Source organism: Molossus molossus, unplaced genomic scaffold (genome assembly GCF_014108415.1).
Source record: "Molossus molossus isolate mMolMol1 unplaced genomic scaffold, mMolMol1.p scaffold_m16_p_1, whole genome shotgun sequence".
Taxonomy (NCBI): domain Eukaryota; kingdom Metazoa; phylum Chordata; class Mammalia; order Chiroptera; family Molossidae; genus Molossus; species Molossus molossus.
This window is the reverse complement of record NW_023425344.1, coordinates 80247436-80275416: the sequence shown is the minus strand read 5'-3', so window position 1 is coordinate 80275416 and position 27981 is coordinate 80247436. Positions and strand designations below refer to the sequence as shown.

The following is a 27981-nucleotide window of genomic DNA, read 5'->3' as shown; positions in this document are numbered from 1 at the left end:
TTAGGATAGGTGGTACGCGCCATATCCGAGGGGAGTCGCAGATCCGACGGGCGGGATGGGGAGCACAGTCTATGGAAAGGGTAGGACGCTCCGCATATGGATGCTGCTTGCAGGGGCGAGTCGATGGGGAAAGGGAGACTGAAGCCGCAGCTCAGCATAGGTTTTGCAGCCATTTCCAGCTTTTCCAGTTCTGCGTCCTGCAGTCTTTTCGCCTTGGCCCTGCGGTTCTGGAGCCAGATTTTGGCCTGGGTCTCTGTGAGGTCAGAGCTGGAACTCGGCGCTCTGCGCCCGCGAGGCGCTGTTTCTGCCCCACGTGCTCCAGAGCGCGGAGCTGGGGCGTGGTGAAGGGTGCGTGGCTTCCGCTCGGCCTTGGGCTCCCGCAGGGTGCAGGGGGTGCGGCTCCTGTGTGTCGCGGCGGCGAATATCCGCCGGGTTCCTGCATCCACTCCGCTCCGTCTTCTAAATTTTCCGACTTGACCGAGGCGGTCTCCAAGGGCTTGACCAGCGACGCCGGGCTTTGCGCTTCCTGGGCGCCGTGTCCCGCAGCAGCAGTGGCCTCAGGGTGGCCCTGGCGGAGGCGCTTTCGGCTGGCCGTGGGGTCGTGGGGCCGTGGGGACGCCTCCTTGGGCGGCTTCTTGTCCGACATGAGCGCCCCAACACTGGGCAGGCTGGAGACCTTGGGGCTGTGCTCCCGGCCCGGGCGGGCCCAGCCACCATGGTCGGGCCCTCCTCATCATGACTTCTCTGCCCCACAAAGCTCCTGGCGCGACTCAGCTCACAGCATCTTCCTCTTTTTCTTTTTTTTTATCCTCACCCGAGGATATTTTTCCATTTTTTGTACAGATAGAGTGGGAGGGAGAGAGAGGAAGGAGAGAGAGAGAGAAACATCGACGTGAAGGGACACATCGAGTGGCTGCTACCCGCAGGACCAACCAGGGCCGGGGACAAACTGCAACCGAAGTACGCGCCCTTAGCGGGAACCGAACCCGGGTCTCTCCGGACCGCAGGCCGATGCTCTAACTGCTGAGCCAAACTGGCCAGGGCTCTTCCTCTTTTTCTATCCCAAGACATTTTTGAGAAGGGAAAGAAAAAGTGTTACTGTATCGAGAACTTTCTATGCATTATTCTCTGATATATAATCAACCCATTCAATCCTCTCAATATGAACATGAGGTAAATTATTATTTTAGTTCCATTTTACAGCTGTGGAAACTGGAACACAGAGCCGGTAAATAATTTCTCTGAGATCACACATCTAATGAGACCCGTGCAGCACTGGCTTGTCCGAAGGAGATGGGTTAGGGAAGATCGTGTGGGAGCAAGGAGGCCAGGCAGCTTTGCTCCCTGCTACCTATCAGGACTGGGAAATCACCTCTGAGCCTCAGCTTGCACCAACCTCGGGCATGGCCGCAGCAATGTAGACACCAGTGTGGATAGAAGGAGATCAGACAGTATGGCCTTCTTGAGCTGCCTTCAGGGATGTACAGTGAGGAGCTGAACTGAGATTCAGGGCCCCCCCCCACGTGATTCTGCATGTGGAGTGAGAGTTGCTATATACCAGACCTGTGGACTGGAAGAAGTCTGTGGCTGTCATGCAGAGATCTGTGGCCAGTGACGGTAGAGGTGAGGAGACAGATTACAAGCATACAGTACCAGATGCTGACAAGGCCTGGAGAGACCAAAACTTGAGTTCCACTGACAGAGTGAAGCTATGCTGCATTGAAGCAGGGCAAACAGCACCCAGGAGCCAGGGGTGTTGCCATGGAGACCAGGGGAAGCAAAATACATTGCACGGAAGACTCTCTTCACCAAGATGACTCCGAAGCCTTAATTCCCACACCCACCATCATGTACCATATGTTATGCAGGGAGCAAGGCTAGCTCAGCCATCACATGAAGAAGAGCAAGGAGTCGGGGTAGCTCAGGAACTAACTGGTTTTTCTTTGGAAAGACTTAATATTTCTGTGGGAGAAGTCAACAGTATTGGATGAAATTAAGTTTTAATTTATTCAATTTCTTTTCTGGGTAACCAGTGGGGAGGGGGCTAAAACAGAAAGCCAGATTAAGTAGAAAACTACATATAAAGAACTTTTACTTTCTCTTTACATCTGAGTTATAGTGGGTGTTAAATTTTATAAACCTGCTATAAAATATGGCCAATAAGAATAAAAACAAAGAAAAAGAAAAATATTGTCAACTGTGTAGGCAATGGAGAAGGCACATGTAAAATAAGCAGAAAAATTAAAGGGAGGAGACGGAATTACTGTTTGAGGACAACAGGACAATAATCACCTTATTGATGGTAGCCAGTACATTATAACTTAATTTAACAAAGAAGAATTTGCAAAGCATTTAATGTCAGTGTTCCCTCACTGTGAAAAATGTATGTAATTATACATCCCCCCTCCCAAATTCCCAAATACCTAAATACTGTGAGTAGGATGAAAACATATAAATTATAGGGAGAAAATCATAATTTCAGTGTCTCAATAGGTTGTTCCGGGCCCACCCACACCTTTATTTGTCAGACTGTAGTGATTTTCCTCCCAATTGCACTTCTGGGTCTAGGCCAGAGGACAGTGGGCGGAGGCAGAAGAACTGATTTGCACCCTCCTCCACAGCGCTCAGCTGTCTCATGTCATTTCACCTTCGCCTATCTGTGCCCATTGCCCCACTTCATTCAGGTCCTCACTTGTGCTTACTTGAGCCATTGTGAAGGCTTCCTAATTGTTTTTACCTTCTTTAGTCTCTGCCTCCTCTAACCCATCCTATAAAACTTTGCCAGATCCATCTCACTGAAGCATGGTTTTTTTGTACCACTCTCCTACACAAAATCTACAGAAATCTCTTCAAATAGCTCTTATGTGGCCACTGAGTTGAGTAAAAACTCTTCTGTCTAGCAAGCAAAGTGCCTCACAAGACCATAGCAACTCTGCTTACAGAAGTCCTGGTATTCCTGTCCTTGGAAGTGTTACAGTTATTAGGGGCCTTGCTCCTTTGCTCCTAGAGGATCCAACCTCTTGATCATTCAATAATCATAGACACATAGATAGCCAAATAAACTGGTTGGGGAAGAAAAAACTGAAGAATTTAACCATGTGATCAAGTTAGGTGGAAGCAAGTATGATCTGAGAAAAATAATCATATTATTAGAAAGGAGATCTCTTGGGGTTCTTCGAGGAAGAGTCCCAGTCCAGAACTCTAGCTCATTTGAAAGGCACAGGAACACATAGAGCTAGAGAAATAGAGGATATCTAGTTTGATCTCCACCTCTAGAAATACAGATGGGAACACAGGGTTGTAAGCAGAGAACTGCAAACTGACCTCCCTTACCTCTGATATCCTTGACCACCATTTCTTTTTAGCCATACCAAAGATCGATCTATCATCTATCTATCTATCTATCTATCTATCTATCTATCTATCTATCTATCTATCTATCTATCATCTATTAATTATCTTCTATCGAACATCTCTATTTATTATCAGTTTTATTGAAGTATAATTTATATATAATGAAAATTATTAATATTTGGTATACAGTTTAATGAGTTTTAATAAATGAACTCAACCAACTACCAGCTCAATCACTTCCATCACCCCCAAAACTGCCCTTCTGCCTCATTGCAGATAATCCCCTCCCGAATTCTTGCCCCCACAATCAGTCATCTGCATTCAATCACTCTAGTTTTGCCTTTCTTTATAAATACATAGAATCATATTGTGTAGATTCTTTAATGGTGGGCTTCTTTAACTTAGCATAATGCATTTGGGATCAGAGAACCTATTTTTACATAAATCGGTAGCAACTGGGACTAGGACTGTGCAAGAACATGAGCTCTGGACTCAGAAAGCAATTAATTTAATTTCTAGACTTGACACTTGCTATCTGTGTGGCTATAGGTAAGTTAACTAAATTTTAAAAAAAGATTTTTTTTTCTTTATTGATTTTAGAGACAGAGGAAGGGAGAGGGAGAGAGATAGAAACATCGATGAAAAAGGATATTGATTGGCCATCTCCTGCATGCCCTCACTGGGGATTTGACCCACAACCTGTGCATGTGCCTTGACCTGTAATCTATCGAGTAAATTCTTGGTGCATGGGTCGATGCTCAACCACTGACCCACACTGGCTGGGCCCTAACCATTAAAATGGGGGCAAAATTATTGACTTCATAGAGTTGCTTTGCGGATTAGTAAATTATAAATATAAATATTTAATAAATAAGTAAAATGCTAAGTGACTACTACACACCTGATGCATGTTTTGGTCTTCAAAAATGGTAGTCAGTATTATTAACAGTGGAAGAGATGGCTGGCTGTTTCTTCAAATCTGATCTCCTTAGGAATGTCCCGGTTATTGTATCCTGTCCTGGTATAATTATTAATGGTACCCTTTAACAACTCAATAGGATTTCAGTTTAGAAGATAAGCTTCATGGTCCCCCTAGAGTTCCCCCTCTTTCTAAGTAATGGAATTACTATTTATTTATTTTATTATTATTATTTTTTTATCCTCACCTAGGACACTTTTGCATTTATCTTCAGACAGAGTGGGAAGGAGACACAGAGAAACATCGACATGAGAGAGACACATTGAGTGGTTGCCACCCACACAACCCCAACTGGGGCCAGGAACAAACCGCAACCGAGGTATGTGCTCTTTGCAGGAACCAAACCCAAGTCTCTCTGGATCGCAGGCTAACGCTCTAACCACTGAGCCAAACTGGCCAGGGCATGAAATACCGTTTAACCAGTTTATTTGTGTTATCATATTTTATACTCACAACAATCTTATGATAAACCTATCATTACTAGCTTCACTTTACACATGAGAAAAATGAGGTACAGAGAGGTTCAGTAATTTGACAAACATTAGAGTCTCACTGCTGAGTCAAACCAGCCAGGGCTGGAACTACCAAATTTTGATTAGACCAGAATGAAAACTATTTTCCAAGTTTCTGTGTAGCCAGGTGGTTATCTGACTAAATTTTGGCCAATGGAATGTAAGTGAAACTTTTGAGATGTGTCCTTATGGGTGAGAGTGTGCCTTTCTTTTTCTTTGTTCTTTCCTTCATTTACTGGAACAGGTACATGGCTGGAGCTGGAAAAGTCATCCTGGACTATGAGGGGAATTTGATCATGGAAACCATGCCAAGTGGGCCACAAAATAGAAGGATCTTATTGAATTTTACTTGAGAGAAAAATACACTTCTTTTTGTTTTTAAACCTAATATTGTTTTGCATTTTTGTTATTTACAGAAAAACCTATTTCTGATTCATATATTGATCCTTTCTCACATGCCACCTTCAAGTTTTGAAACCCCAGAGCACCTGGCGCAACGTGTCTCGAATCCAAGTGGCACTAGAAGATAACTTCCCCTTTTGTTGACTGTGAAATATAGCTAAAGATAAATATCCTTTATCATGTTTTTACTCTATAAGCAATTTATTTGCCAGTTTGTGGCCATTTTATTTTTGTCTGTGAGTTCCATTTGGTTGAATTAATATGCATGTGGACTCCAAACACCGTTCTACTTTTCTTACCATGAATTGGAGTCAGACTCAGAGAAATGACCTAACGCAGAGATTAGGACTGAATAGTGAGGGTCTCCCACAAAGGAAACCTCAGAGCCTCTTGATTATCATCTTTTATTTGCACATTTGCTCTCTTTAATCTTTCAGCTGGCTAGACATTCAGTTTTGGGCCAGGTTGTTGTCTCTCAAACATAAAGTTATTTTCTCTCTTTACTGTTCTTTATGCCAGTTATCAAAGGCTGTAAGAATCAACATGTTTATTTAGATACCACTACTTTAGATTTTAGAGCTGGAAGGTATGTTAGTAATCATCTGGTTTAAAGACATCTTACATGTTCTGATGGTTTTCCTTTTTTTAAATCTACCTGTTACAACCAAAGGCTGCTCTCTCTCTGTAATAACTAGTCAGTTTGGTATAAGTTAACTGCATGAAAAAAAATTTAAGTTGTCAAGCTATAATTCACAAGAAGTAAATAGTAGGCATAAAAACAATTAAGATCATTATGAAAGTGAAATTTTAATTCAGAAGATACTTTATCAAATGCTCATCTAAAGTTTATGATGAGTTAAGTATGGCCTGATAATTGGGGAGGTACAGAGATTGAATACTTGGTTTGTACTTAATTACAGAGGGAACATTAATCTCCATCAAAGTAAGTATTTAAGATTCATAAAAATGCAGAGAAAGAAACTCCTGTTCAATGGCCCTTGACTATTATCTTAAATATGATGCCTATGTTCTTCTGTGCAGGCAGGTTCTCACTCTTTATAAAGTGTAAGCAGTATAATTAAAATGCTAGAATTGTATAACAGAGGCACAATGCTTCATCAACATTCATATGTACGCAGTTTGTATTCAATTCAATTCATTCATTCATTCACACATTCAAATAATGTTCATAAAAATATTGAATTGACTATCATTTCTCAGACCGAATAATGATTCTCTCCTCTTTTTTCAACTGTCTGAGACTGAGGTTTAGAATGAATCATGGCTAAAATTTCAAGCCAGTTGGAATTCCATAGTCAAAGAGTATGCTTTTGTATAGTTTTGAGAGAGTTCATTAGGTAATGGGCTTCCTTATTCGTTCCAACTGGTTCAGAGGGGTTGATAAATTGGAGAAGATGAAGGAAAGGCATACACACTCATGCACACTAACAGGAAGTACTGAATCTATTGTGAGAATTTGTGTCTTTCTAAATTAATGGGCCTTTTGAAGAACATTTCTATCATCCTCATGGGTTTATTTACTCCGCCTCTCAGAGTTAATGTTTGTAAACTTTAGGAGGTATGTGTATGGGCATGCGTGTGCTTATTTTAAGTTCAGAATTTCTTGATGAAAAATCAAGAAAATAATCAATCCCTGCAATTTGTGCTACTGAAAGAACTGGAAGAAAAATAGATGTACAAGGTCCATACCCACCTTGGGCCAACATTTTATAGGATTGGGAATGCCAAAAAGTAAAATTCTTCATCCCACTGATGTTTTCTGTGTCCACTCCCTTGGTGTTAATTTAAGCTTGTAGTTCTTAAACTTGAGTATGCATCAGAATCATCTGGAAATCTTGTTGACAGAGATTGCTGGTCCCAGTACAGAGAAGTTCCCAGGTAATACTGATGCTGTTTTTCTGGGGAATTACACTGTGAAAACCACTGATCTAAATAACTTAGACATGAAGAAATGAGTTTCTGGAGAGAGAAGGCTGGATCCTAGGGAAAATCATCTCCATTGATAGGGCAGAACATTTTCTGAAAGATAGTTGGTGCTTTTTTTAAATGTTATGTTATTTAAGTTGGATTTTATAGCTGATGTTTCAGAGGAGTGGTATGACTTCCCAGGACATCCTAAATAACCATACAGAAGGAGCCCCCCCCCTTTTTAAATATCCTCACCTGAGGTTATATTTCCACTGATTTTAGAGAAAGAAGAAGGGAGAGAGAGAGAGAGAGAGAGAGAGAGAGAGAGAGAGAGAGAGAGAGAGAGAGAAACATTGATGTAAGAGAGAAACATCAATTGTTGCCTCCTCATGACCCAGGGATCAAACCCACAACTTAGGTAGGTGCCTTGATAGGGAATCAAACTCACAACACTTTCATGCACAGGCTATGCGCTGACCCATTGAGCGGTCCAGCCAGGGCAAAGCTATTCTTTCTTGAAGGACAGATCTTGAAAAAAATGACAACCTAGAGTGTAATTGAAAATAAGTTTACATGATTCCAGCCTTTGTGTACTTGTATTCATTGCTATGTGCATTCTTCCCCTATTTTCCAACTCATAAATTGAAATTTCTTTTAAGCAAGTGACTTTTTCTTTTATTACTTTATATCCTTCCTATAAGATCACAGGGTGTTATATTACAGAAAACACAATGTTTTCTGCTCACTGCATTGTAAATAGATTTGGGAAGTCTACAAAGACAGTCTTTATAGCCGCAACTGTACATTAGAATAAAGGTATTCCAACTCTAGAATTTTGTTCCAGCCCTATGTCTTCTCCTTCCTGTAAAACTTTAACAGGTCACACTTGAGATGGATTACAGAAAATTGAAAGACTTCTTCCAGACTGCTCATTTGTGCTCTCCTAACTTATCTGTCTTCTTTTTTAAAAAAAATATCTTTTTATTGATTTTTTAGAGAGACAGGATGGGAGAGAGAGATAGAAACATTGATGTGTGAAAGAAACATCCATAGGCTGACTCCTGCATGCCCCCTACTGGGCATTGAGCCCATAACCTGGGTACGTGTCCTGGTCTGGTATTGAACTGGCACCTCTCAGTCCATGGGATAAAGCGCAATCCACTGAGCCACACTGGTTGGGCTCCATCTTCTACTTCTTTTTTAAAAAAATTAATCAATTTATTTTTGTTACAGATGTTTCTCCTTTATCCCCCACTGATTCCCCCTCCCTCTCCCTCTCCACCCTGTCCCCAGCTTTGTTGTCCATGTCCATTGTTCATGCATACATGCATATAAGTTCTGTGGTTTATCTCTCCACCACCACCCTCTCTTCTGGGCATTGTCAGTCTGTGCCTCACTTCCACGTCTCTAGGACTACCCCACTCCTCAGACTGTTATGTTCATTATATTTCACAAATAAGTGCTATCATATGATACTTGTGTTTCTCTGTATGGCTTGTTTCACTTAGCATAATACTTTCCAGATCCCTCCATGTCATCTCAAAGGATAAGAGATCCTTCTTTCTTAAGCTGCAGAGTACTCCATTGTGTATATGTACCACTGCTTTTTTACCCATTTGTCTACTGATGGACATTTGGGCTGTTTCCAGATGTTGTAAATAGTGCTGCTATAAACATGGGGGTACATATATTCTTTCTGATTGGTGTTTCAGGCTTCTTAGGGTATATTTCTAGAAGTGGGATCACTGGGTCAAATGGAAGTTCAATTTTTAATTTTTTGAGGTAACACCATATTGTTTTCCATAGTGGCTGCACCAGTCTGCATTCCCACCAGCAGTGTACTAGAGTCCCCTTTTCTCCACACCCTCACCAACACTTGTTGTTTGATGATTTGTTGATGGCGGCCATTCTGACAGGTGTGAGGTGATACCTCATTGTTGTTTTCATTTGCATCTCTCTGATGATTAGTAATGTTGAGCATTTCTTCATATGTCTTTTAGCCATTTGTATATCCTGTTTGGAGAGTTGTCTATTCAGTTCCTCTGCCCATTTTTAAATTGGGTTCTTTGTCTTCCTTTTGTTGAGCTGTATGAGCACTCTCTATATATTGGAAATTAACCACTTATCTGATGTATCATTGGCAATTATGCTCTCCCATACAGTGTGTTGCCTTTCCATTTTGATGGTTGTTTCTTTTGCTGTGCAGAAGCTTTTGAGTTTGATGTAGTCCCATGTGTTCATTTTCTCCTTTGTTTCTGTTGCCTTAGGGGGTGTATCAGTGAAAATTCTGCTGTGTATGATGTCTGAAATTTTGTTGCCTACAGTTTATTCTAGGATTTTTATGGATTCATGAGTACATTTAAGTCTTTTATTCATTTTGAGTTTATTCTTGTGTATGGTGTAAGTTGATGGTCTAGCTTCATTTTTTTGCATGTAGCTGTCCAATTTTCCCAAAACCATTTATTAAAGAGGCTGTCTTGACTCCACTGTATGCTCTTGACCCCTTTGTCAAATATTAAGTGAGCATATTGTCTTTGGTCCATTTCTGGGTTCTCTTTTCTGTTTCATTGATCTAGCTGCCTGTTCTTGTGCCAGTACCAGGGTGTTTTGATTACAGTGGCTTTGTAGTATAATGTAATGTAATCCCTCCAACTCTGTTCTTCTTTTTCAAGATTGTTGTTGCTATTCGAGGTCTTTTTTGGTTCCATATGAACTTTTGAAGTATTTGTTCTAGTTCTGTGAAGTATGTCATTGGTATTTTGATGGGGATTGCATTTTAATGATGTTAATTCTTCCAATCCATGAACAAGGTATGTGCTTCCTCTTTTTATATCTTCCTCAATTTCTTTTTTTTAATGACCTGTCATTTTCTGAAAATAGGTCCTTTATTTCTTTGGTTAATTTTATTCCTAGGTATCTTATTTTTTTTTGCCACGATAGTAAATGATACTGATTTTTTAGTTTCTCTTTCTGTGAGTTCATCATTGGTGTATACAAATGCCATTAATTTTTTGACATTAACTTTGTATCCTGCTACTTTGCCAAATTTATTTATTAAGTCAAGAAATTTTTTGATGGAGTCTTTGGGATTTTCTACGTATAGTATCATGTCATCTGCGAATAATGACATTTTCACTTCCTCCTTTCCAATTTGTATCCCTTTTATTTTTTCTTCCTGTCTGATTGCTGTGGCTAAGACTTCCAGTATTATGTTAAATAAGAGTGGAAAAAGTAGGCATCATTGTCTTGTTCCTGTTCTTAAGGGAAATACTTTTAATTTTTGCCCATTAAGTATTATGTTCGCTGTAGGTTTTTCATATATGGCCTTTATTATGTTGAGATATGATCCCTCTATTCCCAGATTGCTGAGCGTTTTTATCAGAAATGAGTGCTGGATTTTGTCGAATGCATTTTCAGTGTCTATTGATATGATGATCTGATTTTTATCTTTCATTTTGTTTATGTGGTGTATCAACTTATTGATTTGCAAATATTGTACCAGCCTTGCATCCCTGGGATAAATCTCACTTGGTCATGGTGAATAATTTTTTTGATGTATTGCTGGATTCGAGTTGCTGGTATTTTGTTCAGGATTTTGGCATCTATGTTCTTTAGGGTTATTGGTCTGTAGTTTTCTTTCTTCGTAGTGTTTTTATCTGGTTTTGAAATTAGAATTATGATGGCCTCATAAAATGAGTTTGGAAGTCTTCCTTCTTCTTGAATTTTTTGAAATAGTTTGAAGAGAATGGGTATGAGTTCTTTTTTTTAATGTTCGGTAAAATTCCCCCATAAAGTCCTCTGGGCCTGGGCTTTTGTTTGCTGGGAGAGTCTTGATTACATCTTCAATTTCTTTTGTTGTTATTGGTTTGTTCAAGTTTTCTGTCTCTTCCTGGTTCAGTTTTGGGGGACTATGTGTTTCTAGGAATTTGTCCATTTTGGTTAGATTGTCACATTTGTTGCCATATAATTGTTCATAATATTTTTTAACAATCCGTTGTATTTCTGTGGTGCCAGTTCCTATTTCTCCTCTTTCATTTTTGATTTTGTGTATTTGGGTTCTCTCTCTTTGTTTCTTGGTGAGTCTAGCTAAGGGTTCATCAATCTTGTTTATCTTTTCAAAGAACCAGCTCTTTGTTTCACTGATACTTAGAGTTGTTTTGTTGGTCTCCATGTCATTTATTTCTGCTCTGATCTTTACTATTTCCTTCCTTCTACTTGCTCTGGGGTTTTCTTCTCATTTGCTTTCTAGTTTTTTAAGTTGTGAGGTTAGGTAGTCTATTAGAAATTTTTCTTGCTTCTTGAGGTAGGCCTGTAGTTCTATAAACTTCCCTCTCAGAACTGCTTTTGCTGCATCCCATAAATTTTGTGTTGTTGTGTGTTCATTTTCATTGGTTTCCAGGAACTTTTTAATTTCTTCCTTGATCTCCATGGTAACCATTCATTGTTCAATAACCTGCTATTTAGCCTCCATGTTTTCAAATGTCTTTGCATGTTCTTGCAATTGATTTCTAGTTTCATGCCATTGTGATCAGAGAAGATGCTTGATATGATTTCAATTTTCTTGAACTTGTAGAGACTTAGTTTGTGCCCTAATATGTGGTCTATTTGTGAGAATGTCCCATGTGCACTTGAGAAGAATGTGAATTCTGCAGTTTTGGGGTGTAATTCTCTGTAGATATCCATTAAATCCATTTGATGTAACGTTTCATTTAGAGTCTGTGTTTCCTTGTTAATTTTTTGTGTGGAAGATCTATCCAGTGATGTCAGTAGGTTATTGAAGTCCCCTGCAATGATTGTATTGCTGTTGATTTCTCCTTTGAAGCCCTCCAAAAGATTTTTAATGTATGTTGGTGCTCCTAAATTGGGTGCATATATGTTTACCAAGGTTATATCTTCCTGTTGGATAGATCCTTTCAATATTATGTAGTGGCCTTCTTTGTCTTTAGTTATGGTCTTCATTTTGAAATCTACTTTATGAGATATGAGTATTGCTACCCCAGCTTTTTTTTTCCTTTCTGTTTGCTTGAAAGATTTTTTTCTATCCCTTCACTTTCAATCTATGTGTGTCTTTTGTTGTGAGGTGGGTTTCTTGTAAGTAACATATATGTAGAGTCATGCTTTCTTATCTAGTCAGCTACTCTGTCTATCAGAGCATTCAAACTATTCACATTTAAGGTGATAATTGATATGTACATATTTATTGCCATTTTTGTTTAATGCGATTCTATTTTTCTTCCTATTCTACCAATTACAGCAGTCCTTTTAGCATATCTTGCAGTGCTGGTTTGGTGTTAATATATTCCTTTAGCCTTTTTTTTTTTCCTGGAAAGCTCTTTATTTGACCTTTTATTTTGAATGATAGCCTTGCTGGATAGAGTAGTCTTGGATTCAGATCCTTGTTTTTCATGATCTTGATTACTCATGCCACTCCCTTCTGGCCTGTAGTGTTGCTGTTGAGAAGTCAGCTGATAGCCTAATTGGGATTTCTTTGTAGGTTACCTGTTCGTAGCTCTTGCTGCCTTTAGGATTCTCTCTTTGTCTCTAATTTTGGCATTTTAATTACTATGTGTCTTGGTGTGGGCCTGTTTGGGTTCTTCTTACTTGGGGCTCTCTGTACTTCTTGAACTTGAATGCCTTCTTTCTTCACCACGTTAGGAAAGTTTTCTGTCACTATTTCTTCAAAAATATTCTCTAGCCCTTGCCTATTTTCTTCCTCTTTGGGGACTCCTATGATGTCAATGTTATTATGTTTCCAGTTGTCCCACAGTTCTCTTAAGCTGTCTTCCTGTGTTTTAATTTTTTTTTTTCTTTTGGTTTTCTGATTGGTTGATTTTTTTCTACTCTGCCTTCTAATTCACTGATGCGGGCCTCAGCTTCCTCTACTCTGCTGTTTAGTCCTTCCAATGTGTTCTTTATTTCTGCTATGTCATTCTTCATTTCCACTTGGTTGGTTTTCAATGTTTCTATATCTTTACTTATGGTGCTGATGTCCTTACTCATGCTGTTGAGCTTCCTCAAGATCATGGCTCTGAACTCTACATCTGATCATTTGCTTAACTGCATTTCATTTATCTCATCTTCGATAGAGTTTTCTTGTTCTTTCATTTGAGAATTGTTTTTTGTTTCACCATTTTGGTTATCTCCATGGGTTTTGGAGCCTGCCAAATTTTCCCTGTGGGTGTTGGTGTTCTGCTGTTTGTGGCTCCCTCTATAGGGTTTGGAGGAGACTGGGTGGGCCCATCTTAAACACCACTGTCAAGTCTTACTTTCCTGGGTAGATTTTCAAGCCCAGGAAAGGTTTAATTATCCTCTAGCTGGTTCCTGGAGGCTAGTAGTCTCAGTTACTCAGAGCCTTGAAATGTAGCCCTGGTGTTCTGCATGAGAGGATTTCCAGAGGGTGGGATAGATGCTGGTTGTTAATGAGTCTCAATTTTTATTTCTTTGCTTCACCTGGGAAAGGCTGAATTTCTGAGGGTGGTGCTGCTGCTTTTCTCCACAGCTCGAGGAAGGAGCACACTGTCCACTGTTCTTTGTGGCTGCAACTCAGCAAAAACTCTGAGTGCTCTGCATATCCCGGGTGTCCCCACAGAGTTCCAGCCCAGTCTGCCCACCCTCTGCTGTAACCCCCAGGAGAGTGGCTGTGGCTATTTTTTAGTGCTCTGTCCTGGCTCTCTGGGCTGTGGAGTGGGCTTGGTCTTTATTCTCCAACAGTGCTGCTCACAGCTAAGACTGCTGCTGTCCCTGGGCTCCCAGCCCACCACCCTCTTGAGCCTCTGCAGATCCTACCAGTGTCCCTGGTTATATGGTCCTGTCCTGCTGCTTTTCTGTTGCTTTTTTCCAAGGATTTGTCTTTATTTTAGTTGTAATTCCTGTTTGGGCTGCTACTATGGGGGATGGTGCTGGGATCCGTGCTGTCTGTGGCTTCCGCGACCAGTACCTTGGGAGCTCCACTACTGTGCACTGGTCGGTCTTGACAGAGAGCATCCACTGGTCCGATGGTGCCAGGTACGCTGATGCCTCAGGTTGCTGGGCCCTAGCTGCTCCCACTGCCTCCTCCCAGGGAAGACCAGGGATCTTCCGAAATGTTGGGACCTCCCCGGGGTGCAGGAAGAAGAGCCCTGAAAGGCCGCTTACTTGGGTAGCCAGCTGCTCCCGTTCTCAGCACAGGGACTTTCTGCTCCATGGCTCTGCAGTGCTCTGGTTTGGTCGTCCACCTTCACATCCACTCACACTTTCTCACACAGTCGCTCTCTCTCTCATACACTCACCCTCCCTCTGATCCAGACCGAGGCCATCTTCTTGAACTCGGTCTCCGTCTTCTTTTTATAAAAAAATATTTTAAAATTTTTATTTAACATTTTTTTTATTTCAAAAGTAACATTGACATACATTATATTAGTTTCAGGTACAACATACTGATTGGATATTTATATAACTTATGAAGTGATCACCTCAATCTACCTATCTGACACCATATACAGTTATTACAATATTATTGACTATTTCCCTAGGCTGTACTTTACATCTCCATGACTGTTTTTATAACTGGCAATTTGTGCTTCTTAATCCCTTCCCTCTTTTCACCCTTCCACTAACCCTAATCCTATCTGGAAATATCTCTGTATCTATGTATGTTCTCTGTATCTATGAGTTTGTTTTTTATTTTTTATTTTTAGATTCCAGAAGTAAAATAATATAGTATTTGTTTTTCTCTGTCTGACTTATTTCACTTAGCATAGCACCCAGTAGGTCCATCTGTGAGGTAAAAAATGTCAAGATTTTATTCCTTTTGATGGCCAACTAATATTCTACTGTTTATATGTACTGTTTCTTATTTATCTATTCATCTATAAATGGACACATGTTGCTTCCATATCTTGGCTACTGTAAATAATGCTACAATGAACATGGAAGTGCATTTATCTTTTAGAGTGTGTTTTGGATTTTGTCACATAAATACCCAGCAGTGGAATTGCTGAGTTATATGGTAGTTTTATTATTAATTTTCTGAGGATACTTCATACTGTTTTCCATAGTGGCCTGCATCAATTTATAATTCCACCAACAGTGTGTGACTGTTTCCTCTTCTGCACATCCTCGTCAACACTTGTTAGTTGATTTGGTGATGATAACCATTCTGACAGGTGTAAGGTTTAATATCTCATTGTGGTTTTAATTGCATTTCCCCGATGATTAGTGATGTTGAGCATCTTTTCATAAACCCATTGGCCATAAGTACTTCTTCTTTGGAGAAATAACTGTTAGGTCCTCTGACCATTTTTTAATTAGATTGTTTTATTGGTGTTATGTTGTATGAGTTTCTTATGTGTTTTGGATATTAATCCTTTATTAGATGCATTGGTGATGAATATTTTCTCCTATTCAGAAGGTTGCCTTTTTGTTTGTTGATTGTTTTCTTCACCATGCAAAAACTTTAGTTTGATGTAGTCCCGTTTATTTACTTTTTTGTTTGTTTCCCTTGCCTATCAAAAAAAAAAAAATACTAATTGCCTATATTTTTCTTCCAGGAGTTTTATCATTTGTGGTCTTACATTTAAATCTTTAATCTTTGAGTTTATTCCTTTATATGGTGTAACAAAATGATTCAGTTTTATTTTTTTGCAAGTGTCTGACCAGTTTTCCCAACATCACTTATTGAATATACAGTCTTTACCTCACTGTATATTCTTGAATCATTTGTCATAGATTAATTGACTGTGGGTGTGGGTTTATTTCTGAACTCTCTGTTCTGTTTCATTGATCTCTGTATCTGTTTTTTTTTTTTTTTTTATCCTCACCCGAGGACATTTTTCCATTTTTTTGTTCAGATAGAGCGGGAGGGAGAGAGAGAGGAAGAGAGAGAGAGAGAGAAACATCGACGTGAAGGGACACATCGAGTGGCTGCCACCCGCACGACCAACCAGGGCCGGGGTCAAACTGCAACCGAGGTACGCGCCCTTAGCGGGAACCGAACCCGGGTCTCTCTGTACCACAGGCCGACGCTTTAACCGCTGAGCCAAACCGGCCAGGGCTCTGTATCTGTTTTTATGCCACTAACATGCTGTTTTGATTATGATAGCTCTGTAGAATAGTTTAATATCAGGAAGCATGAAACCTCCAACTTTTTCTTTTTTCTCAAGATTGCTTTGACTACTTAGAATCTTCTGTGGTTCTATATAACTTTTAGAATTATTTTGTTCTAGTTCTGTGAAAAATGTCATTGGCATTTTCATAGGGATTTCATTGAATATATAGATGTGTAGTATGGACATTTAAAGGATGTTAATTCTTCCTATATCCATGAGCATGGTATATGCTTGCATTTATTTGTATCTTCTTCAGTTTCTTTCTTCAATGTCTTATAGTTGTTCAAGTATAGGTGTTTTATCTCTTTGGTTAAATTTATTCCTAGGTATTTTATTATTTTTGATGCAATTGTAAATGGGATGGTTTTCTTAATTTTCTTTCTGATAGTTCATTGTTGTATAAAAATGCAATCAATTTCTGAATGTTATTTTTGTATCTGGTACTTTAATGAATTAATACATCAGAATTAATAGTTTTTTTTTTTCCTGGATTCTTTAGAATTCTCTATATTTGATATCATTTCATCTGCAAAAGTAACAGGTTTTTTTTTTTTTTTCCATTTTGAATGCCTTTTTTTCTCTCTCTTTATTCCTGTGGTGTTGAATAAAAGTGGTGACAATGAACTTCCTTGTCTTGTTCCTAATCTTAAAGAAAAAGCTTTTGTTTAGAATTTTCACTCTTGAGTATGATATTAGATGTGGTTTGTCATGTATGGCCTTTAATATATTGTGGTATGTTCCCTCTGTCTCCACTTTGCTGAGGGTTTTTATTATAAATTGATATTGGATTTGTCAACATTTTTATGCATATATTGATATGATGATATGACTTTTATAGTTTATTTTGTTGATGTGGTATATCAAATTAATTGATTTGTGGATATTAAACCAGCCATGAATTCTGGGGATAAATTTCACTTGATCATGTGTATGATTTTTAAAATGTATTGCTGAATTCAATTTGCTATTATTTTGTTGAGGATTTTTGTATCTATGTTTATCAGGGATATTGGCCTATTTCCTTTTTTTGTAGTATTTTTGTATAGTTTTGTTATCAAGGTAATGCTAGCCTTATCAAATGAGCCTTCCTTCCTATTCAATTTTTTTTTTGCAATAGTTAAAGAAGTGTAGGTATTTATTCTTCCGTAAAATTTACCTAGACTTTTTGGGGTCTTTAGATTACTGATTCGGTATTGTTAGTAATCAGTCTGTTCAGATTTTCTGTTTCTTCCTGATTCAGCCTGGAAAAACTGTATGCTTCTAGGAGTTTATTTCTTCCAGCATGTTCAATTTGTTGGTGTATAATTGTTTGTCATATTTCCTTATAGTCCTTCGTGTTTCTGTGGTATTGGTTGTCACCTCCTCTTCCACTTCTGATTTTATTTATTTCTGCACACATATTCTTGCTTAATGCCATTGTTTCTCACTTAACTGGCTGTTATTAGTAGTGTCAAATTTAGTCTTAAAATATTTTGGGATAAATTGTTATTAAGGCCCTCACTATTATCACCTTTTAAAGTCTTTTGATCTTAATTTTTAACTTTAGGGTCTAAAGGTAATTTTTGAGCCTATTAATATATTAAATCCTTTACTAGAAAGTAAAACCTTTGGGGCTAGTTGTTACAGCAATCATAGCTTTATGATTTTTTTTTTTACAAAGCCATTATTTTTGGCCAAAGCTGCTTCTGAAAGATTTTTATCTACCTTCCTGATTTATTAATTATAATTCCATATTCCTGCTTAAGATTTCTTCAAGTGCTCTCATTTGATCAGGTTTTCTGTTGATAAAGTTATACTATTATGTATTTGGATGCTTTAGGAACTCCAAATATTTTGCAAAGAAATCAGGAACAGACTTAATTCAGGAGAAATAAGACAGAATATTGATGTACTTTCTAATCTCAGTTGTGGGAGTAATTATAGCAGGCAGTCTTTGATTTAAAGCATAGCCCTAATTCAAAGCTTTCTCTTCTTGAGCTGTGAGTATCTTTAGTATTTTATTTATTATTGTTGGTGCCTGCTGCCTAGGGTTTGTGACTACATCGAGCTTGATGAAATCTGGTTTTAAACCTTAGAAAAACAAGCAGAAAGCAACCTGATGATATTGTGTATGAGAAGCCAGAAGAACAACTTCCTGCTGGGATTTTTTATTCTGCTAATCAGTATAGTATTGGGAACATGATTAACAGCTTTCAAAACTCTCCACTCCCTAAATCCTCTTTGAACACTTCAAAAAAAAAGGCCAAGTTGCCTCAATTACTTGTGTTTGCTGCAGTCAAGAACAAATTGTAATAATTTAGGTCTTTTGTGGAGCATCTTTCAGCCTGGAATATTAGATCATGAAGAGAAAACTGAAGGGAGTGGGGTGGTTGCCTATAAGACATCAACAATTAATTTTGATTAAAATTGGAAAAGGAGTACAGGAAAATTCATTCTCATTCATACCACTTGATCTATATGAAAATCTGTGATTAATATCTCTTGAGAAAGCTATAATAAATTAGTTTAAAGAATTCCAAAAGGGTAGACATGTATCTAGCAGCTTTAAGATATGCTGTTTGATTTAGTTGGTTACCTTGGCTGGGAGTATACTGTAAAGGACTGGTCTGAGTCAGAGGCAGTAGTGCAAAGGGGAGGTGACCAGTTGTAAGCTAGTCCTGATTTTATCATTGCCCAGCCATGTGATTTTGGGCACTCACTTATATCTATGTGTCTCATGGTTTGGAATGATAAAGTAATGCATATAGGCTTAGATTACACCTACTCTAAGTTCCTTTATAGGGATAGTGTGGTGTGAGGAAGTCATTCAATGCTGATGCCCCACTGAAAGTAAGAGAAAATAAAATAATATTTCAGAAAACTCAGAAGGATCATAGTTCTACCAATAAATAGACATTCCCCTATAGGTGACTAGAAAGAAACCTGGTTATAGTATGAGAAAATGGCGAGTTATGCTTTGAAGGTTGATTGCAAAGGAGAACTTTCCCACCATTATTCTTCCAGCCCCTGGCAGCCACATTTTGAGGTATATTTTAATTTTTTATTTTATTTTTTAATTAATCAATTAATTTATTTTTGTTACAGATGTTTCTCCTTTTCCCCCCACTGATACCCCCCTCCCCTCCCTCTCCACCCTGTCCCCAGCTTTGTTGTCCATGTCCATTGTTCATGAACACATGTCTATAAGTTCTGTGGTTTATCTCTCCCCACCACCTCCTCTTCTGGGGATTGTCAGTCTGTACCCCACTTCCATGTCTCTGGGACTACCCCATTCCTCAGACTGTTATGTTCATTATAGTTCACAATAAATGAGATCATATGATCCTTGTTTTTCTCTGTTCAGCTTGTTTCACTTAGGATAATACTTTCCAGGTCCCTCCATGTCGTCTCAAAGGATAAGAGATCTTTCTTACGGCTGCATAGTATTCCATTGTGTATATCTACCACCACTTTTTTTTTTTAAATCTATTTGTCTACTGATGGACATTTGGGCTGTTTCCAGATCTTAGCTATTGTAAATAGTGCTGCTACGAACATGGGGGTACATATATTCTTTCTGATTGGTGTTTCGGGCTTCTTAGGGTATATTCCTAGAAGTAGGATCACTGGGTCAAATGGCAGTTCAATTTTTAATTTTTTGAGGTAACACCATATTGTTTTCCATAGTGGCTGCACCAGCCAGCATTCCCACGAGCAGTGTACTAGAGTCCCCTTTTCTCCACACCCTCACCAGCACTTGTTTGATGATTTGTTGATGGCGGCCATTCTGGCAGGTGTGAGGTGATACCTCATTGTTGTTTTCATTTGCATCTCTCTGATGATTAGTGATGTTGAGCATTTCTTCATTTGTCTCTTAGCCATTTGTATGTTCTGTTTGGAGAGGTGTCTATTTAGTTTCTGTGCCCATTTTTAAATTGGGTTCTTTGTCTTCCTTTTGTTGAGTTATATGAGTACTCACTATATATTGGAAATTAACCCCTTATCTGATATATCATTGGCATTATGCTCTCCCATACAGTGGGTTGCGTTTCCATGTTGATGGTTGTTTCTTTTGCTGTGCAGAAGCTTTTGAGTTTGATGTAGTCCCATGTGTTCATTTTCTCCTTTGTTTCTGTTGCCTTAGGGGATGTATCAGTGAAAATTCTGCTGTGTATGATGTCTGAAATTTTGTTGCCTACATTTTCTTCTAGGAATTTTATGGATTCATGAGTCACATTTAAGTCTGCGAGGTATATTTTTATAAAGAAAGCTGTCACTTCTCAAATAGCATTTGAAAATTATCAGAATTGTGGATGGAATAATTAGACCATAGATATCATAAACTGGAGAGACTACTGTACATTTATCTAACTATAGTTGTTGAATTATTAACTGATTTCTTAGAGAGTGTATATCAATATGTCCATGGAGTCATTCAACAACACACATTATTGAGTATATACTATGAGCCAGGCACTGATATTGTTTGGTTTTTGAACTAAAGTATATGTCTTTACTTTAAGTGTTCTCGCAACTAGTAATATAGGTCATATTTTTAAGTGTGAATGTGTTTTACTTTTCCCCAGACTCCACTTTAATTATAAAATATTGCATCCCCTTTCTCCCACTGAATTGTGAACTCTCTATTAGCATAATGAGCAGATTTTATAATTCTTTAGTTATTTCAGGTTATTAAAGCTCTGCTCAGTCCCCCAAAACATATTTTTATTTATTTTTTAAAGACATGTTTTTGTTGATTTTTTTTTTTTTTTAGAGAGAGAGGAAGGGAGAGGGAGAGAAATAGAAACACCGATAAGAGAGACACAGTGATTGGCTGCCTCCTGTATGCCCCTACCGGGGTTTGAACCTGAAACCTGGGCATGTGCCCTGACTGAGAATCAAATTGACAACTTCTTGGTTCATGGGGTTAATGCTCAACCACTGAGTCACACTGTCTGGGCTCACAAAACATGTCTTGATACAAACTTCTGTACTTCTGCTTCTTCTAGGTCTTTTTTTTTTTTTTTTTTTACTGAGCTGGAGTGGGAAAAAGGAAGAGGCAACAAGGCAAACATCTCATTATTCAACTTTCCTCATTTTACAGATCTCTCCTGTTTGTTAATGCACCTATGATTAACACTACCTGAGAATGGGTGCCTTTGGTGGGGCAAGGATTCAAGGCTGGCTCACTTGTGGGTAAAGGATGTGGGCTGTTGGAGGCTCCTGCAGACGTTTCCCTTTGCATAGTACCTTGCATGGGGACTTCAGTTCTGGTTAACTTCTTCCACCCCTTCTCAGCTCCCGCCATAAGTGGTTCACCATAGCCTTTTGCTGTATCAGCTCACTGAATAGCTGGGCCACTAGGGTGAAGCCCAGCAAGACTTCTAAGCTCAGTCATCCTTCCCAGAGTCCAAGTGGAGGTGCAGGCTGCTCTGCGGCTGCCTCTTTTTCCAACTCTCTTTTCCTTTGCTTGCGTAGGTTCAGGGGCAGATCAGTGAGTCCTGCTGCTTTAGCAGACAGCCAACAGGGGAATGAGATACCAGTTCCATTGTGATGGAATCATTCTAATCAAATTAGAATTTGGCTTTCGGGAGGAGAAGAAATCTCATGAGAAAGGAAGGGAATTGTAAGTCAACAGAACTTACAGGCTCTGAGGACCCCAAAGCCCTTCCTCCCTTTACCCACCCTCTGATTTTCTATACTTGGGAGTGGAAGGATGAAGTGTTGGGTAACGATATTTAGCAGTTCTGTTATTCTCCCTGGCTCACTTTGTTACTTGTTCTTCTTTTTTTTCTTTTTTTTTTTAGAAAATATGGTATATAGCACTCATTCTGCTACAACTCTTGTATTAAAGTAACCTAGCTGCATTTAGGATGACATTCTTCAAATTTCTGCAGCATGTATAAAAAGAAACTCAAATTCAAGTTTTTAGATATTAACGGCGAGAAGAGTTCAGTACTTACTGGTGAAATTCCTGAGCAGAAAAGGTTAACCAAAGCCTTAAAATTCTTCAAAAGTTTAGGCCCAATTGGTTTATCCCTCGCAAACTGACATTTTATGTAGCTTCAACAGATTATCTTCTAATAGAATCCAGGGGGTCAACCAAGTAAAAAACACTTCCAATTTTTCAATAGTCTCATAATTCTTCAGCAGTATGGAGCATGCGACTTTAAGTTTATAACCTTAGAGTTATTTTGTATCTTTGATTTCTGTGATACTTCAAAGTTTTCCACAGAATGTGCTCCGTTTGTTGCAAGATTTAAAAAAAAAATGAATATTATGCTATAAACTTGTGTAATTAGAGAAAATGTTTAGAAGAAAACATACTCATTTTAAAAAACCATTTCCCTACCAATAATCCATACCTCTTTCTCTATTTTTTCCTTAGAAATTATAATAGCCCATTATACTATATTGTTTGCTTATTTATATTGTTGTTCTGTCTTCCCCAAATAGAATATAAGCTTCATGAGGCCAAGGAATTTTTTTTTTCCGTTCTTGTATCCTACACTTAGAACAGTGCTTGAGATTTAGAAGGTAATAAATATTTGTGAATGAAGAAATAGATGAATGAATGAGTAGCATTTATTAATAACCCCATTTCCTAGTGCTCATCTAACATATATTTGTTCTTACTGCCAAATCCAAGAAGGATATCAGAATATTTTATCCAAATTATTATAGTCTTCATTGGCTTACTTTTAACATACAGTACTTTGGTATCAGAAAAAAAAGTCAAATGTGGAGATTTATTATTTTCCTATGATCATACTCTAGGCCTTTAAATTCCCCCTGAGTTTCACTGAAGCTAAAGCAAGAAAGAATGTCTCATTTTTCAGTAACATTAAAATGTCAGCAGTGAATAAAGAAAGAGTGTAACTATTCTATTAGAAAAAGGCTATATGTTTGGCATGTCCAGATGCAGGACAGGCTCAGCATACTGGGTTGGGGGTAAGGTACCAGTTCATTATTTTTTGTAACTCAGGAATCTGAGCTAAGAGACAAGGAGAGAGACTCAAAGTTAGTGGGGTTGCGTTAGCTGAAATGCAGTGCACCCATGATAAGGCACACACATTGAAATGATCTGTGAGTCAACTAGGGCAGACATGTAACCAGAAAATATCTCCCCAATACTATATAGTAAGTCCTCATATAATGTCATCAATAGGTCCTGTGACTTTGGGTAAAATGACATACATCAAAAACAATTTTTACATAGATTAACTGATATAAACAAGAGTTAAATTTATTATGACTTCTGATCAATGTTATAATGCAACCTGCTGTATTTTCTAGGACCTGCTGTATTTTCACGAGAGTCAATGCATCAGACCCAATGATACCTTCTTTTTAAAATGCAAGAGAGGAATGATTCTGTGATATTGATTGAGAGGAACACTTATTTTTTTTTTTTAGTAATTATTAGAGCATGGTCATTTCTGAATCCTAATTGACAGTGAAAATGCTGGCAGCGATTACACACATTTTGTTCCAGGACAGTGTTGGCATTTCCGCTCTAATGAATAGCTCTTGAGCCCTGACACATGACAGGCTCAGCTTCCAAAGGGAGAGTCCTTAAACACTTAATCTTGAGTTCGACACTCACAATTTATGATTAACATAATCCAGAGTTGCAATAATGCAGCAATTCAAAGTTGACTACTGGTGGGTGGGTTATTAGTTTATTGAATGTTATCAAAATGAAATTTTGGAAGAACTTCGGAGTACACAGTAAAGAAATGACAACAGGAATGTTGAAATGTCCTCATACTGGGATTCTTGAGAACCCAGGCACATGAGGAAGGCTTTATCTTGATACTGACTTGGCATCACTCATTAGACAATAGACTTTTCTGTTTATCGCAGCTATTGTGAAAACACTTCTCCATAAGAAAATTATACATTAGAACAGCATTAGGTGAATGGGAACATATTTAATTTACCTAAACAATCTGTTCTCCACTTCTGTTCTTTTTTTCTTGCTTATGTCTAGTTTGTTCTTCCTGTTGCTTTCACTTATTTTAGATTCTAGTTGCCTGGTGTTTACTTGTGTTGGAAAGGTTGAGTTGAAAATGTCCTCAATTATTTCTGTTCCCTGGAAGGACTGTGAAATAAGAGCCCTAAGGCTCACATGCCCCTTTCCTCTTCCTTCATCCCCTAATCAGTGTGCTCCTATGCGTTTTCAAGAAAACAATTGCATTTAATTTTTTCTTGAAATTTAAAAAGAATTATTATCCTAAGCACACTCAATTGTCTTGCGTCATAGATACAGTCACTTTGGGTTTGGCCTCCAGCTGATAAAAACCTATTGTCTTGTGAACTGGAAGAGAGTTTCATATCTGATTAGTGGTTTAATTAAGCTTAGTAAAAAAAAAAATATCCAATATAAGGGATTGATATTTTCATTTGCTTTAAGCTTATTATAATTTAATCTAATATAAATACTTTAAAAATGTTTGTTTCACCCTGGCCGGTTTGGTTCAGCGGTTGGAGCATTGGCCTGCGGACCAGAGAGTCCTGGGTTCAGTTCAAAAAAAAAAAGTTTGTTTCTTTGGTGGTACATTGACTATAGATGTTGGAGTTACGCAGATCTGGGTTTTAATTCTGAGCATGCTATTTCACTCTTCTATGCCTCAGTATACTCATCTGAGAAATAAGCTCTGTGGGGTACTTAAGGGTGTGGGCTGTGGCCTCTGATTGCCTGGATTTATATCCCAGCTTTGTCACCTAGTTGAGTTTTCCTGTGACTCAGTTTCATCAGCTGTAAAATGGGACAGTAATAGAACTACTGCATAGAGTTGTGAAAATTAGACAACTATTACATGATATCAACTTAATGGTGATAAAGCATTTAAAACAGTCACTGGCACACAGTAAGTGCTCAGCAAATGTTAGCTATTATTACTCATAGAACTGATGCAAGGGTTAAAAGAGATACTGTACATAAAATTCCTGAAGGTATTCAACAGCCGTCAGTTCCTTGTCTTCATTTTTATAGTCTTTACCAAAATTATTTCTTGCATTTAATTTTTTTAAATTTTTAGTGCTGATCCTTACTAACGTCACGTTTATATCATAAATTATTGGCATTTGCCTTGGTCTATATCCTACTTGTGGTAATTGTTACAGCAGGGTAACGTTCTTTCTATGATATTCCAGAGTTGGATGATTGACGTCTGGTGCAGAATTTTCTTTTAGTGCCCAATAAATTGCATACACTGTACCAAACTCTAAAATGGCCTGAGCACCTGTGCCCTAGGGAACTTACTTTATTTGGGGAGTTACCTGATTGAACAACACTGACAGCGTTGAATGAGCGGCAAAACTCAGAAAGAGAAAGAAACTAATAAATGAATTAATTGGAAGACACAGGGGCAAGGGAAAATGTTAGCTTAGGGATGGCTTCACTTAAGGATAAATTGGGGATGGCAAATACGTGCCCATGGCCCTTCCTGCAGCACATGGAAAGCATTGCTGGGCCCAGGTACAACTTTATAATTCTTTTCAACCCAGTTCTCCGTGAATCCACAATCGTCAGCCATGTGCTAATTGGGGATAAAATGATACGGTCAGTTTTGCTTACCTGGTGTGAATGAATGTCATCTTTTGGAACAACAATCAACTCTTTAAGTACCCTCAGTTCTTTCTGAACATGGAAACAATCATAGGCTTTTTATTTTCAATTTCCAAAGATGGTCTGTTTTGATCTAGAAGTTTATTTTCCCTACAAAATATTTTAAAGGTTCTGTGCATGTGCGAAGGAATGATTTACACAATGACATGTAAATGTCTGTCAATGAACTCATTACATGTGTATGTTTCTTTGACATAAAAAACTGTCTATTTTATTTTTTGTGAGAAATAAAGTATCTCTCATTTTATGCTACAACTATTTTTTAATTAGTTATATTGGCCCATCTACACTTCTTCATCCAGTGGAGTTTTAGTAAGGATCATATATTGTAGGGCTCATAAAATGTTGGTCCAAATCATTTAGAAATAAATTATTGTACCACTGTTTTCAGATAACTTTATGTTTTAGAAAGTTGATAAGATAGTCATAGTGGCCTACATGAAGGAATTAATTTCTGCTTGATAACACATATAATTTTCCCAAAACATGGTGGATAAAGTCATATAAAATGACTGAATTGTATTTTTTTAATCCTCACCTGAGGACATGCTTATTTATTTTAGAGAGAGGGGAAGGAGGAGAGATAGATAGAGAGAGAAGATAGAGAGAGAAAGAGAGGTTTACTGTTCCACTTATGCATTGATTAATTAATTCTTTTTTTATCTTCACCCGAGGACATTTTTACATTTATCTTCAGATAGAGCAGGAGGGAGAGAAGAAGGAAGAGAGAGAGAAACATTGACTGGATGCCACCCACACGACCCCAGCCAGGGCTGGGGACAAACTGCCACCAAAATACGCATATGCCCTTAGCAGGAACCGAACCTGGGACTCTCTGTCTGTGGGCCAACACTCTAACCACCGAGCCAAAATGACCAGGGCTATTGATTAATTTTTATATGTGCCCTGACCAGAGATCAAACCTGCTAGCTTGGTGTATCTGGACGATGCTCTAACCAGCTGAGCTACCTAGCCAGGGCCTAAGAGATATTTCTTAACGTCACTACTGTGTTACTCTTCCATAGGCAACCTGGACATGAAAGGACAGCTGGCTCTTCTGCCGCCAAACACACACAGGTCACCATAGTTCTAGGGGTTCTCCGTGTGGGTGGTCTCCTTTATTACCTGCTTTTACTTTCGATAGCTTAGGTGATACTGGCCAGAGAATGAGCACAAATGTAACAAGAAGCCCCAATCGGAATGCAGGCGCAGACAGCTGGAAGCTGAGGTACCAGGGATGCCCTAGAAAAGACATATTTTATGTAAGTTTCAAAAAATATTAAGCAATTTATTCCCAGCACGTGTGTCTGTGCTCTTCAACCAAGGGGCCACCGACCTGCATTTTCTCACAGCCTCCACAGATGAGCTAGCGTCCAGAAACTTCACTTTCAGAAAATGGATTTAAATTATTCTTTGGTTTTGTCCTACTTCTATCTAACCACCCCTCCCCTACTCCTACCAAAGTCACTCCCAGCATTTCAAGGGGGGAAATACACACACACACACACACACACACACACAGACACACACACACACATCTTTTGACTTTAAATGCATTTTATTCTTGACAACCTACATGGCATGAGATTTATTGTTCCAAGTAAATCAGGGTCAAAATAAATGAAGATTTCAAGACACCATCAGTCCCATTTGTCTAGTCCTGGTACGTGGATGAAAAGCAGCAGCCAGTTATGATGACAGGCGATAGATCCAAATTGTCAAACTTATTAACATTTCCCATTTCTGAACCATCCTTAAAGAGAATCACATATAGGCCACACCATCCTCAGGGTGGTCCAGCAGAGCAAATGTGCCACCTGGACTCATGCTGTCGTCAAGACAGACCGGTAGTTTTTGAGTCAGCAAGGACGTGCCAGATTTGTTCTGTAGCCCTGTAATAAAAGGTTTTACTCTTGCTGTTCTCTGTACTTCAAGCTTCCCTTGGATTGATTTCATGTCACCTTTGATGACTTCTTGTAGGCTTCTTCTGTAAAGCTGGTTCCTTCCCCTCCGCCTCCAGAGGTACAGACCCCTCTGTGATCTCTGGATCTTGTAGATGTCCGAGAACATTTCATCATGGCTGATGAGGTCCCAGTAGATGATCAT

At 38.6% G+C, this 27981-nt stretch overlaps 1 pseudogene; it reads right to left on the bottom strand.

Moving 5' to 3' along the window:
* On the bottom strand, positions 1-27981 carry LOC118630425 (annotated as a pseudogene).